This window comes from Solanum lycopersicum, chromosome 11, assembly GCF_036512215.1.
Source record: "Solanum lycopersicum chromosome 11, SLM_r2.1".
NCBI classification, from domain to species: Eukaryota; Viridiplantae; Streptophyta; class Magnoliopsida; order Solanales; family Solanaceae; genus Solanum; species Solanum lycopersicum.
In genome coordinates this window covers 21,223,603-21,238,063 of record NC_090810.1, presented here as the reverse complement: position 1 = coordinate 21,238,063, position 14,461 = coordinate 21,223,603, and the positions used below count along the sequence as shown (strand labels likewise).

The following is a 14,461-nucleotide window of genomic DNA, read 5'->3' as shown; positions in this document are numbered from 1 at the left end:
CGGACGACATCGGGTGTGGCATGCCATCACCGCCCTTGGATAGCACACAACGTCGGATGACGTCTGGCGTGGCATGCCATCGCCGCCCTTGGACTGCACCCACGGTAGGACGACGTGGGGCATGGCATGAGATCACCGCTCTAGGACTGCACGCATGGTCAGGCATGGCATGACATCACCGCCATAGGAAAGCACACGATCGGACGACGTCGGGCATGTCATGACATCACCGCCCTTGGGCAGCACACACGGTCGGACTACGTCAGGCGTGGCATGACATGACCGCCTTTGTACAGCACACACGGTCGAACGACGTCGGGCGTGGCATGCCATCATCGCCTTTGGGCAGCACAGACGATCGAACGTTGTCGGGCGGGGCATGCCACAATAGCCCATGGACGGCAAACACAATTGAACGACGTCAGGCGTGACATGCCATCACCGCCTTTGGACAGCACACACGGTCAAACGACGTCGGGCGTGGCATGCCATCTTGCCTTTGGGAAGCACACACGGTCGAAATACGTCGGGCGTGGTATGACATCACCGCCCTTGGGCATCACACACGGTCAAATGTCATCGGGCATGACATGCCATCACCGCCTTTAGACAGCACACTCGGTAGAATGAAGTCTGGCGTGGCATGCCATCATAGCCCTTGAACGACAAACAAGGTTGAATGACGTCAGGCGTGGCAAGCCATCATCGCCTTTGGACTAGCTGACACAGTCGGACGTCGTCGGGCGTGGCATGCCATCATCTCCCTTGGACGGGAAACACAATCGAATGACGTAGATCGTGGCATGCCATCAACCCCTAAGGACAGCATACAAGGAAGGACGACATCGGGCGTGGCATGCTATCATCTCCTTTGGGCGGCACAGACGGTCAGACGACGTTGGGCGTGGCATGCCATCACCGCCCTTGGACAGCACACATGGTCGGATGACGGCGAGCGTGGCATGCCATAACCGCCCTTGGACAGCACACACGGTAGGATAACGTCGCGTGTGGTAGGAGATCACCGCTCTTGGACGGCACGCATGGTCAGACTACGGTGGGCGTGGCATGACATCACCACCTTTGGACAGCACACACAATAGAATGACGCGTGGCATGGCATGACATTATCGCCCTTGACCTGCACGCACGGTCAGACGAGATCGGGCGTGGTATGATATCATATCCCTTGGACGGCAAACACGATCGAACGGCTTTTGAGGAGTGCTACCTGGTTGATCCTGCCATTATTCATATGCTTGTATCAAAGATTAAGCCATGCATGTGTATGTATGAACAAATTCAGACTGTGAAACTACGAATGGCTCATTAAATCAGGTATACTTTGTTTGATGGTATCTACTACTCGCATAACCGTACTAATTCTAGAGCTAATACGTGCAACAAACCCCGACTTCTGGAAGGGATGCATTTATTATATAAAAGGTCAATGCGGGCTCTGCCAGTTGCTGCGATGATTCATGATAACTCGACGGATTGCACGACCATCGTGCCGGCGACGCATCATTCAAATTTATGCCCTATGAACTTTTGATGGTAGGACAGTGGCCTACCATGGTGGTGACGGGTGACGAAGAATTAGGGTTTGATTACGGAGAGGGAGCCTACGAAACGGCTACCACATCCAAAGAAAGCAGCAGGCACGCAAATTACCCAATCCTGACACGGGGAGGTAGTGACAATAAATAACAATACTAGGCTCCATGAGTCTGGTAATTGGAATGAGTACAATCTAAATCCCTTAACGAGGATCCATTGGAGGGAAAGTCTGGTGCCAGCAGTCGCGGTAATTCCAGCTCCAATAGCGTATATTTAAGTTGTTGCAATTAAAAAGCTCGTAGTTGGACTTTGGGATGGGCCGGCCTGTCCGCCCTAGATGTGCACCGGTCGTCTCGTCCCTTCTGTCGGGCGATTCGCTCATGGCGTTTAATGGCCGGGTCGTGCCTCCGACGCTGTTACTTTGAAGAATTAGAGTGCTCAAAGAAAGCCTACTGTCACGGAATTTTCAAATCGGATAATACTCCGTGCGGCACTTGAGGGTCTACTCACGATTCTTGCATGATCTTGTAGACTCAAGTAAGCCTTCCTCTACTTAGATCGCTAAGAGAACTTAGAAAGAGAAAACAAAGACAAATTTGGAAGAAAAGACTTGTATTGATATGTTGGTTAATAGATGTATTACAAATACAATGACTACCTATTTATACTACTCTAATGACTAAGAGTAAATAAATGCTACACTATATGCAAGCCCCTAAGTCCATGCCCACAAGACATGCTTCTAAGTCTTCCAAAAAAGGACTCCTAGCCTCAACTAGTCTTCCCCACGTTCTGCCAAGCCTCTCCAAGGCTTGAAACTGCCGCCCCATTGATTGTTGTAACAGCTGTAACGGCTGTAACTGCTGTAACAGCTGAAACTGCTGAAACGGTTGCCCCTCCAACTGCTGCCTACCCCTTTGCATACTGGCCTCCTTGGGCAGTCTGCCCCTTGGGCAGTCTGCCCCTTGGGCAGTCTGCCCCTTGCGCCTGCTGCTGGCTGCCTGGACGGGTCGCGATCTGCCGGGGTATCTGGCGGGTCGTGACAAACTCCCCCACCTGATGATGCCACATCCGCGTCGCATTGCGTCCGTAACGGCGTTGAGTTCTGCCGGGCGACCATCAACTCGCGTACTCGACAATCCCTTCGAGCACCCTCTTCATCGATGTCCCGTCCTTTCTCGACCCGATCTTCCGAACTTCCTCCTTCAATGGAGACAAGTGCTCTGGCGGCTTCTTCATCATGTCAGCGTTCCTACTCGGAACCCTCTTACTGCGCGGTGGCATGGACTTTCAAGCACCATTGTCTTCTCTCGAACATGCAATGGTTGTTGTCGGTGTTAACCTTCTTTTCACGTCGCCCCTCTCGAGCTTCATGGCTGTCAGTCTAGCCTGTCCCTCCGTCGCTTGTGCCTTCACCATGGGAACTATGTATTCCCTTCCTTTCTCCATGATTGTCAATTTTTGGAGATGAGGATCGGTTACTGCATGGCACTGTTGGAAGAACTTCTGCCAAGAATAACATCAAACATGTTGATGGGGGGCGATGATGAATTTGGTTTTCCCTTGCCAATCGCCTACCATGATGTTCACACCGTGTGCTACTCCAACTATAGGAGTCGGTGATGCGTTGACAGACTTTATTTGGGCATTGCTTGAAGTATATCGCAACCCCAACCTCTTTGCTGCCATCTTGGTCATAACATTGACCTCAGCACCGGTGTCGACCAACGCACAAGCAGGTTTTCCATTAACCGTGATGTCGACTGTTTGAGCCCAAGCCATAGACTTTGCTAGTCCCTTGTCAGCATGCTTTGGCTCCGCTTGCCTTGTCTTATCTTGCCTTGGCCTCGTCGATGGTTGCTCGATGAATGCCCCGCATAGGCTTACCACGCCCAACTGCTTAGTCTCCCCGACTTCTTCTTTGGCCTTCTCTTCCTTCCGCTCACGGAGTATAGCACCAAGATTTTTCAGTTCAGGGCATCTCTTGTAACCATGCGGCCCTTTGCATATGAAGAAACCATCCTTGGAATCCCTTACCGTGTTGCCACGATCTCCGGGCTTCTTGCCGCTAGAACCGTAGGTGTCACGCCTTTTGGGTTGTGGCGTTTGCTCCTCGCCTTCACCACTGTCGTCCCCACTATCATCATGACTGCCTATCTCGTCATCCTCCTTGGCACTAATAGACTTCTCTTGCCTGAAGTCTGTCAAGGCTTCAGCCTGCGTAATGGCGTCGTCTACAGTCCTGACTTGCCGCCGTTCCAACTCTGTTCTGGCCCAATTTTGCAGCCCATCCATGAAGTAGAACAATGCGTCGTCGTCCTTGATGTCGGGAATCTGAAATCTAAGGGTGGTAAACTCCCGCACATACGCGCGTATGCTGCCCTTTTGTCTCAACTCCCGCATCTTACGCTTTGCCTCATAGACAACGTTGCTAGGGAGGAACGCCTTCTTGAACTCCACACAGAACTGCTCCCATGTGTTCAACGCGCACGTCCCCTTTGCGATGTCAGACTCTTTACGCTTCCACCATAACATGGCCAACTCTGAAAGATACAACACAGCCGTGTTGATCTTGTTCACATCACTACGGACCCGCATACACTTGAAATAATTCTCCAAGTGCCAAAGGAAATTATCCACTGCTTGCGCGTCACGGACGCCTATGAAGACTAGTGGCTTGGGCGCCTCAACTCTGGCTTCCCATTCCCGGTCATGTGATGAGGATCCACCAACCTCTCTATCCTCCTCGAGTGCTGCCACCTTGGCCTTAAGCGACTCGATTGTGCCATGTGCTTCCCTAAATCTTATTTCTAAGGAAGTAATGGCCTTCTTTGTCTCGTACTCGGCTTGCTGGTGTACCACCAACTCCTTCCGGATGTTCTCAACTTCCTCAAGGGAGTACTCTTCAAGAGCTTTGAGATCTCTGCCTGTTCTATTCAAGCGCTGGCCTATGATCTCAACGGCTTGCATCGCCATTTCGACCCTTGCAATCCACTCCGGTCCGGCAGTAACGTCCACGGACTCCTCGTCGATGTCTACGTCACTTCCATCGACAATCTGGGGAGGGAGAGATGTTTGCCCTTTGCTTGGTGTAGGAACACTAGGTGGAGGAACATTTTGGGGAAGTCCGGAAAGATTGGGTTCATTACCCGTCTGCTGTTTCTTCCCTTTCTTGTTCTTCTTGCCACCATCAGTGCGGACGTTGGGGGTGCTGCTAGCGCCGTCTCCGTCGTTCGTCATTCTCTTACGATGAACCTGCTTTGATACCAATTGTCATGGACTTTTCGAATCGGACAATACTCCGTGCGGCACTTGATGGTCTACTCACGATTCTTGCACGATCTTGTAGACTCAAGTAAGCCTTCCTCTACTTGGATCGCTAAGAGAACTTAGAAAGAGAAAACAAAGACAGATTTGGAAGAGAAGACTTGTATTGATATGTTGGTTGATAGATGTATTACAAATACAATGACTACCTATTTATACTACTCTAATGACTAAGAGTAAATAAATGCTACACTATATACAAACCCCTAAGTCCATGCCCACAAGACATGCTTCTAAGTCTTCCAAAAAAGGAATCCTAGCCTCAACTAGTCTGCCCCACGTTCTGCCAAGCCTCTCCAAGGCTTGAAACTGCCGCCCCATTGATTGTTGTAACAGCTGTAATGGCTGTAACTGCTGTGACAGCTGAAACTGCTGAAACGGTTGCCCCTCCAACTGCTGCCTGCCCCTTTGCCTGCTGGCCTGCTTGGGCAGTCTGCCCCTTGCGCCTGCTGCTGGCTGCCTGGACGGGTCGCGATCTGCCGGGGTATCTGGTGGGTCGTGACACTACGCTCTGTATACATTAGCATGGGATAACATTATAGGATTTCGGTCATATTACGTTGGCCTTCAGGATCGGAGTAATGATTAACAGGGACAGTCGGGGGCATTCGTATTTCATAGTCAGAGGTGAAATTCTTGGATTTATGAAAGATGATCAACTGCGAAAGCATTTTCCAAGAATATTTTCATTAACCAAGAACGATATTTGGGGGCTCGAAGATGATTAGATATCGTCCTAGTCTCAACCATAAACGATGCTGACCAGGGATCAACGGATGTTGCTTTTAGGACTCTGCCGCCACCTTATGAGAAATCAAAGTTTTTGGGTTCTGGGGGGAGTATGGTTGCAACGCTGAAACATAAAGGAATTGATGGAAGGGCACCACCAGGAGTGGAGCCTGCAGCCTTATTTGACTCAACACGGGGAAACATACAAGGTCCAAACATATTAAGGATTGACAGACTGAGAGATCTTTCTTGATTCTACTGGTGGTAGTGCATGGCCGTTCTTAGTTGGTGAAGCGATTTGTCTAGTTAATTCCGTTAATGAATGAAACCTCATCCTGCAAACCAGCTATGCAGAGGTATCCCTTCACGGCCAACTTCTTAGAGGGACTACGGCCTTTTAGGCCGCGGATGTTTGAGGCAATAACAGGTCTGTGATGCCCTTAGATGTTATGGGCCGCACGCGCTCTACACTGATTATTCAACGAGCTTATAGCCTTGGCCAACAGGCCCGGGTAATCTTTGAAATTTCATCGTGATAGGGATACATCATTGCATTTATTGGTTTTCAACGAGGAATTCCTAGTAAGCGCGAGTCATCAGCTCGCGTTAACTACGTCCCTGCCCTTTGTACACACCGCCCGTCGCTCCTACCGATTGAATGATTTAGTGAAATGTTCAGATCGCGGTGACATGGGCAGTTCGCTGCACACGAAGTCGTGAGAAGTCCATTGAACCTTATCATTTAGAGGAAGGAGAAGTCGTAACAAGGTTTCCATAGGTGAACCTGCGAAAAGATCATTGTCGAAACCTGTACAGCAGAATGACCTGCAAACTCGTTTTAAACACCTGGGGGCGGAGCTCACTCGTTGTGCGCCTCCCTCCTGTCGCTCGACGCGCGCAAGCTCTTCTGGTGACCACCGAACCTCAGCGTGGAAAGTGCCAATGAATACTACAAACAACAGCCCTCCCCTCGCGCCCTGTTCACGGATCATGGGGGGATGCGCGCTGCTCTGATAACACAAACGACTATCGACAACAAATATCTCGGATCTCGCATCGATGAAGAAGGTAGCGAAATGCGATGCTTGGTGTGAATATTAGAATCATATGAACCATCGAGTCTTTGAACGCAAGTTGTGCCCGAAGCCATTTGGCCGAGGGCATGTCTGCCTGGGCGTCACGCATCGCGTTGTCCTTAGGTGCACGTCGCAAGGCTGAACGCGGGGGCGAAAGCTGGCCTCCCGTGCGCCCGGCCTAAATGTGAGTCCATGTCGACGGACGTCGCGGCAAGGGGTTGTTGAAACTCAATTCTCTCTTGTTGTCGCAACTACGACCTGTCACGCGTCCGGACTCCCCGACCCTCACTGCGCCTTACCAGGCGCTCTGACCGCGACCCCAGGTCAGGCGACATTACTCGCTGAGTTTAAGCATATCAATAAGCGGAGGAAAAGAAACTTACAAGGATTCCCCTAATAACGGCGAGCAAACCGGGAACAACCCAGCCTTAGAATTGGGCGTCTCTGTCGTCCGAATTGTTGTTTGGAGAAGCGTTATCAGCGGTGGATCGGGCCCAAGTCCCATGGAAGGGGGCGCCGGACAGGGTGAGATCCCTATCGTTACCGGACCATATCGCACCACGAGGCTCTGTCTACGAGTTGGGTTGTTTGGAAATGCAGCCCAAAACGGGGGGTAAATTCCGTCCAATACTAAATACTTGCGAGAGAACGATAGCGAACAACTACCGCAAGGCAAAGATGAAAAGGAATTTGAAAAGAGAGTCAAAGAGTGCTTGAAATTATCCGGAGAGAAGCGGATGGGGGATGGCGATGCGCCTCGATCGAATGTGGAAAGGTGACGAGCTGGTCCGCCGATCAACTCGGGGCGTGGACCAACGTGGATTGGTGGGGAGGCCAAATCCCGAGCTCTCAATACGACCATGGAACCCCGTCTCCCCGATTGTGGAAGGAAGCGCCGCCTCCGGCGTGCTTCGGCATCTGCGCGCTCCAGACGTTGGCTTGTGGGCTCCCCATTCGACCCTTCTTGAAACACGGACCAAGGAATCTCACATGTGTGCGAGTCAACGGTCGATTAAACCCGTAAGGCGTAAGGAAGCTGATTGGTGGGATCCCCCTGAGGGGTGCACCGCCGGCCGACCTTGATCTTCTGAGAAGGGTTCGAGTGTGAGCATACCTGTCGGGACCCGAAAGATGGTGAACTATGCCTGAGCGGGGTGAAGCCAGAGGAAACTCTGGTGGAGGCCCGTAGTGATACTGACGTGCATATCGATCGTCTGACTTGGGTATTGGGGCGAAAGACTAATCGAACCGTCTAGTAGCTGGTTCCATCCGAAGTTTCCCTGAGTATAGCTGGAGCTCGCGTGCGAGTTCTATCGGATAAAGCCAATGATTAGAGGCCTCGGTGGCGCAACGCCCTCGACCTATTCTCAAACTTTGAATAGGTAGGATAGTGCGACTGCTTTGTTGAGCCACACCACGGAATAGAGAGCTCCAAGTGGGCCATTTTTGGTAAGCAGAACTGGCGATGCAGGATGAATCGGAAGCCGGGTTACAGTGCCAAACTGCGCGCTAACCTAGATCCCACAAAGGGTGTTGGTAAATTAAGACAGGAGGACGGTGGTAATGGAAGTCAAAATCCGCTAAAGAGTGTGTAACAACTCGCCTGCCAAATCAACTAGCCCCGAAAATGGATGGATCTTAAGCGCGCGATCTACACCCGGTCGTTAGGGCAAGTGCCTGGCCTCGATGAGTAGGAGGGCGCGGTTGGTCGGCCATCGTCGGGCGTGGCATGCCATCATAGCCCTTGAACGGCACGCACGGTCAGACGATATCGGGCGTGGCATGACATCATCGCCTTTGGACTAGCTGACACGGTCGGACAACATCGAGCGTCGCATGCCATCATCGCCTTTGGACTAGATGAAACGGTCGGGCAACATCGGGCGTGGCATGCCATCTTCGCCCTTGGGCAGCACAGATGGTAAGACGACGTCGGGCGTGGCATGCCATCATCGCCCTTGGACAGCACAGACGGCCGGCTGTCGTCGGGCGTGGAATGCCATCATAGCCCTTGGAAAGCACGAACGGTCGTCCGTCGTCGGACCTGCTTGCACACAGTGGTCAGCCGTGGCCTGCCCGCATCGGTCTTGGCTTGCGCGACATTGTTCGAGTTCTAGACGATAGATGCAGATGTTCATGCCGTACATAAATCAAAGGATTTTGAAACAACCTCCAGGAAAAACAAACATATTCATCGACTTTCCATTATCTATTCTCTAATGTTTCCACCAAACGTGGCTCTTTCGCAGCATTTTTATTACTTTTACAGTTCGTACGATATTGAAACATCTTTTATTTGTGCAAATATATATTTTATCATTAATTTGACATGTATAGAAGTGTTTTCGATCATTTCTGTATTTTTTCCGACTTTTAATCATTATTTTATAATTTGTTCTTACGTTTTTTAATTTTTTACGTCTCCTTTTAAAAATTAAAATTTATTAAATTTTTTATTTTAAGGTTCCCATATTTATTTGTGAATTTTTGGAGTTGATTTCATATTTTTTCTGATATTTTCCCTATTTTTATTAATTTATTACTAATTTTTCGGAATTTTCAAAAAAATAAAAATTAAAAAAAATGATGAAAAATGTTTTTTTATATATATTGAAGTTATTTATGAAAGGTAATGTGTGTTTGTACCTTTGAAAGTGCATATTTGGGTTGTACATTTCTATTATGATTCTCTGGAAAATCCATGTCTACTCCTGTCACATGGGTAAACTTTTTTAAGCATATATAAGGGGGGTAGAGGTGTTGGAGGCAAACTGAGGCGCAGACAGGCAGACGACATAGGCGTCCTTTGGGCTTAGTAGGCATGCTGCGTGGGCGCTTGATGGCATGCATGGCTTGTTCGTGCTACAGTGTTGGGCATTTACAAAAATACGTCGGCGATGTCGACGGGTCGAGTGAGGCAAAGCAAGGCGGACGTCAAGGGCGTCATGTGGTCTTAGTACGCGTGCTGCGTGGGCGCTTGATGCAATGCATGGCTCGTCCATGCTACGCCGTTGGGCGTCTACAAAAATGTGCTAGCGACGTTTGTGGGGCAGCTGAGGCGAAGGATGGCGAACTTCAAGGGTGTCCTGTGGGCTTAGTAGGCGTGCTGCATGGGCGCTTGATGGAATGCATGGATCGTCCGTGCTACGCCGTTCAGCGTTTACAAAAACAAGCCCGCGACGTCCGCGGGGCATTTGAGGCGGTGGTAGGCGGACGTCATGGGCGTCCTGTGGGCTTAGTAGGTGTGCTGCGCGGGCGCTTGACGGCATGCATGGTTTGTCCGTGCTACGCCGTTGGGCGTCAACAAAAACATGCCAGTGACGTCTGCGGGGCAACTGAGGCGAAAGCATGTAGACATCAAAGGCGTCATGTGGGCTTAGTAGGCGTGTTGCGTGGGCGCTTGATTGCATGCATGGCTCGTCCGTGCAACGCCGTTGGGCGCTTGCAAACACATGCCGACGACGTCTGCGGGGCGACTGAGGCGTTACAAGGTGGACGTCATGGGCGTCTTGTGGGCTTAGTAGGCATGTTGCGTGGGCGCTTGACGACATGCATGGCTCGTCCGTGATATGCCTTTGGGCGCTTACAAAAACATGCGAGCGACATCTGCGGGGCCACCATGCGCCGCCGAGTGAACTTCTCAGGTTTATAATGGCATTTGGTGTGGAAACGGAAGTGCTTTCGGCGAGTGGCGAGTTCTTGAGCTCTTGTTACGGCTAACTCTACGCGCCACATGCACAGCGCATGTAAGGGCATGTATTGATAGGGGCCTGTCCGGAGATGTCGGCAGGAGCCTCGAAAAGAGTTATCTTTTCTGTTTAACAGCCTGCCTACCCTGGAATCGGCTCAGCCTGAGGTAGGGTCCAGCGGCTCGAAGAGCACTGCACATCGCATGGTGTCCGATACTCTCCCGGCGGCCCTTGAAAATCCGGAGGACCGAATGTCGTCCATGCCCGGTCGTACTCATAACCGCATCAGGTCTCCAAGGTGATCAACCTCTGGTCGATGAAACAATGTAGGCAAGGGAAGTTGGCAAAATGGATCCGTAACTTTTGGAAAAGGATTGGCTCTGAGGGCTGTGCACGGGGGTCCAAGTCCCGAACCCGTCGGCTGTCGGTGGACTGCTCGAGCTGCTCCCGCGGCGAGAGCGTGTCGTCGCGTGCCGGACGGGGGAAGGACATGGAGCGGTTCCTTCAGGGGCCTTCCTCGGGCGTCGAACAACCAACTCAGAACTAGTACGGACAAGGGGAATCCAACTGTTTAATTTAAACAAAGCATTGCGATGGTCCCAACGGATGTTTACGCAATGTGATTTCTGCACAATGCTCTGAATGTCAAAGTGAAGAAATTCAACCAAGCGCGGGTAAACGGCGGGAGTAACTATGACTCTCTTAAGGTATCCAAATGCCTTGTAATCTAATTAGTGACGCGCATGAATGGATTAACGAGATTCCCACTGTCCCTGTCTACTATCAAGCGAAACCACAGCCAAGGGAACGGGCTTGGAAGAATCAGCGGGGAAAGAAGACCCTGTTGAGCTTGACTCTAGTCCGAATTTATCAAATGACTTGAGAGGTGTAATATAAGTGGGAGTCGAAAGACGAAAGTGAAATACCACTACTTTTAACATTATTTTACTTATTCCGTGAATTGGAAGTGGGGCACTGCCCCTCTTTTTGGACCAAAGGCTCGCTTCGCGGGCCGATCCGGGAGGAAGACATTATAAGGTGGGGAGTTCAGCTTGGGCGCCACATCTTTTAAAAGATAATGCAGATGTCCTAAGATGAGCTCAACGAGAACAGAAATCTTTTGTGGTAAAGAAGTGTAAAAGCTCGTTTGATTCTGATTTCCATTACGAATACGAACCGTGAAAGCATGGCCTAACGATCCTTTAGACCTTCGGAATTCAAAACTAGAAGCGTCAGAAAAGTTACCACTGGATAACTGTCTTGTGGCAGCAAAGCGTTCATAGCGACATTGCTTTTTGATCCTTCGATGTGGGCTCTTCTTATCATTGTGAAGCAGAATTCACCAAGTGTTGGATTGTTCACTCACCAATAGGGAACGTGAGCTGGGTTTAGACCGTCTTGAGACATGTGAGTTTTACCCTACTGATGATAGTGTCGCAATAGTAATTCAACCTAGTACGAGAGGAACCATTGATTCACACAATTGGCCATCGCGCTTGGTTGAAAAGCCAATGGTGCGAAGCTACCGTGTTTGGGATTATGACTGAATGCCTCTAAGTCAGAATCCGGGCTAGAAGCGACATGCACCTGCCGTCCTCTTGCCGAACCGCAGTAGGGGCCTATGTCCCCCAAGGGCACGAATCGGTTGCTAAGTCGCTGCGACGGAAGCATCGCGGTGACTGCCTTGAAGTACAATTTCCATCGAGCGGCGGGTAGAATCCTTTGTAGACGACTTAAATACGCGACGGGGTTTATTAAGTGGCAGAGTGGCCTTGCTGCCACGATCCACTGAGATTCAGCCCTTTGTCGCTCCGATTCGTCCCCCCCACACTCCCCCTCCCCCAAAATCAAATCCAATCATTTCTAACTTTTCAAATGAGAGGCTCGCTTGCTGCTTGCATCCTTGGAAGGGGAAAAAATAACTAAGTGTTGAAATATATGTACCGGAAGTAACATGGCACGTGAAGTTCATTAGTCTGCCACAAAGTGTTGAGCTATACGTTCTACGACGGTCAAACACTTGTGCAATAACTAAGCCCCGTTGCGAGGTTTTCGTGAAGTTAAGTTCACTTATCAAGCCTAATGACATATTAAGGGACTAATGACATGTCACTATAAGAGATTTTCGGAATGTCAGGTGCGATTCTTAAAGCCAAGTTAGATGTCAAGGGGAAAATGGGTCTGCGTACACAGCACGTTCGCGGCCAAGCGGCATCAGACGAGTCCTGCGCAGAACAGGCCTGGACTGCAAAATACGCCCTTGTTCTGCTCTGACGGTCGAATGACGTCAGGCGTGGCATGCCATCACCGCCCTTGGACAGCACACACGGTCGAACGACGTCGGGCGTGGCATGCCATCACCGCCCTGGGACAGCACACACGGTCGGACGACGTCAGGCATGGCATGACATCACTGCCCTTGGACAGAACACACGGTGGAACAACGTCTAACATGGCATGACGTCACTTCCCTTTGACTACACGCACGATTGGACGATGTCGGGCATGGCATGACATCACCGCCCTTGGACAGCACACAGCTGGCAACGTCGGGCGTGGCATGACATCACCGCCCTTGGACAGCACACACGGTCGGATGACGTCGGGTGTGGTATGACATCACAGCCCTTGGATAGCACACACGGTAGGACTACGTCGGGCGTGGAATGACATCACCGCCCATGGACTGCACGCACGCTCTTACGACGTCAGGCGAGGCATGACATCACCGCCTTTGGACAGCACACACGGTTGAACGACGTCAGGTGTGGCATGACATCACCGCCTTGGGGCAGCACATACGGTCGAACGACGTCGAGCGTGGCATGTCATCATCGCCTTAAGGTAGAACAAATGGTCAAATGACATCGGGCGTGGCATGTTATCATCGCCTTTGGGCAGCGCAGACGGTCGGGAACGTCGGGCGTTCCATTCCATCATCGCCTTTAGGCAGCACAAATGGTCAAACGATGTCGGGCGTGGCATGACATCAACGCCCTTAGACTGCACGAACGATCGGCAACATCGGGCGTGGCATGACATCACCGCCCTTGGACAGCACACACGCTCGGCAACGTCGGGCGTGGCATGGCATCACCACCCTTGGACAGAGCACACAGTCTGCTACGTCGGGCGTGGCATGCCATCACCGCCCTTGGACAGCATAGACAGTCGGACTACGTCGTGCGTGGCATGACATCACCGCCCTTGGGCAGCACACACGATCGGCAACATCGGGCGTGGCATGACATTACCGCCCTTGGATAGCACACACGGTCGGCAACGTCGGGCGTGGCATGACATCACCGCCCTTGGATAGCACACACGATCGGCAACATCGGGTGTGGCATGCCATCATCGCCTTTGGGCAGCACACACAGTCGAACGACGTCGGGCGTGGCATGCCATCATCGCCTTTGGGCAGCACAAATGGACGAACAACATCGGGCGTGGCATCCTATCATCACCTTTGGACTAGCTTACACAGTCGGACAGTATCGAGATTGGCATGCTATCATCTCCCTTGGACGGCAAACACGGTTAAACGACTTCGGACGTGCCATGCCATCATCGCGTTTGGGCAGCACACGGTCGAACGACATCGGGTGTGGCATGACATCACCGCCGTTGGACTGCACGCTCGGTCGGCAACGTCGGTCGTGGCATGACATCACCGCCTTTGGAAGAACACACGGTCGGCAACGTCGCGCGTGGCATGGCATCACCGCCCTTGGACAGAACACACTGTCGGCAACGTCGGGCGTGGCATGCCATCACCGCCCTTGGACAGCACAGACAGTCGGACTACGTCGGGCGTGGCAACACAACACCGCCCTTGGGCAGCACACACGGTCGACAACATCGGGCGTGGCATGACATTACCGCCCTTAAATAGCACACACGGTCGGGAACGTCGGGCGTGGCATGACATCACCGCCCTTGGACAGCACACACGATCGGCAACATCAGGTGTTGCATGCCATCATCGCCTTTGGAAAGCACACACGGACGAACGACATCGAGCGTGGCTTGACATCATTGCCTTAAGGCAGCACAAATGGTCAAACGACGTCAGGCGTG

The 14,461-nt window shown here is 51.5% G+C and overlaps 1 non-coding gene and 1 pseudogene across 1 annotated transcript; both read left to right on the top strand.

The window, feature by feature from the left end:
- Positions 1 to 6,640: 6,640 nt before the first annotated feature.
- LOC112940602 (5.8S ribosomal RNA) lies at positions 6,641 to 6,796 on the top strand. Its single transcript, XR_011212781.1, has one exon. It is a non-coding gene; the product is annotated as a 5.8S ribosomal RNA (ribosomal RNA).
- Positions 6,797 to 7,006: 210 nt separating this feature from the next.
- Positions 7,007 to 12,201, top strand: LOC138339778 (28S ribosomal RNA; annotated as a pseudogene).
- Positions 12,202 to 14,461: the final 2,260 nt, after the last annotated feature.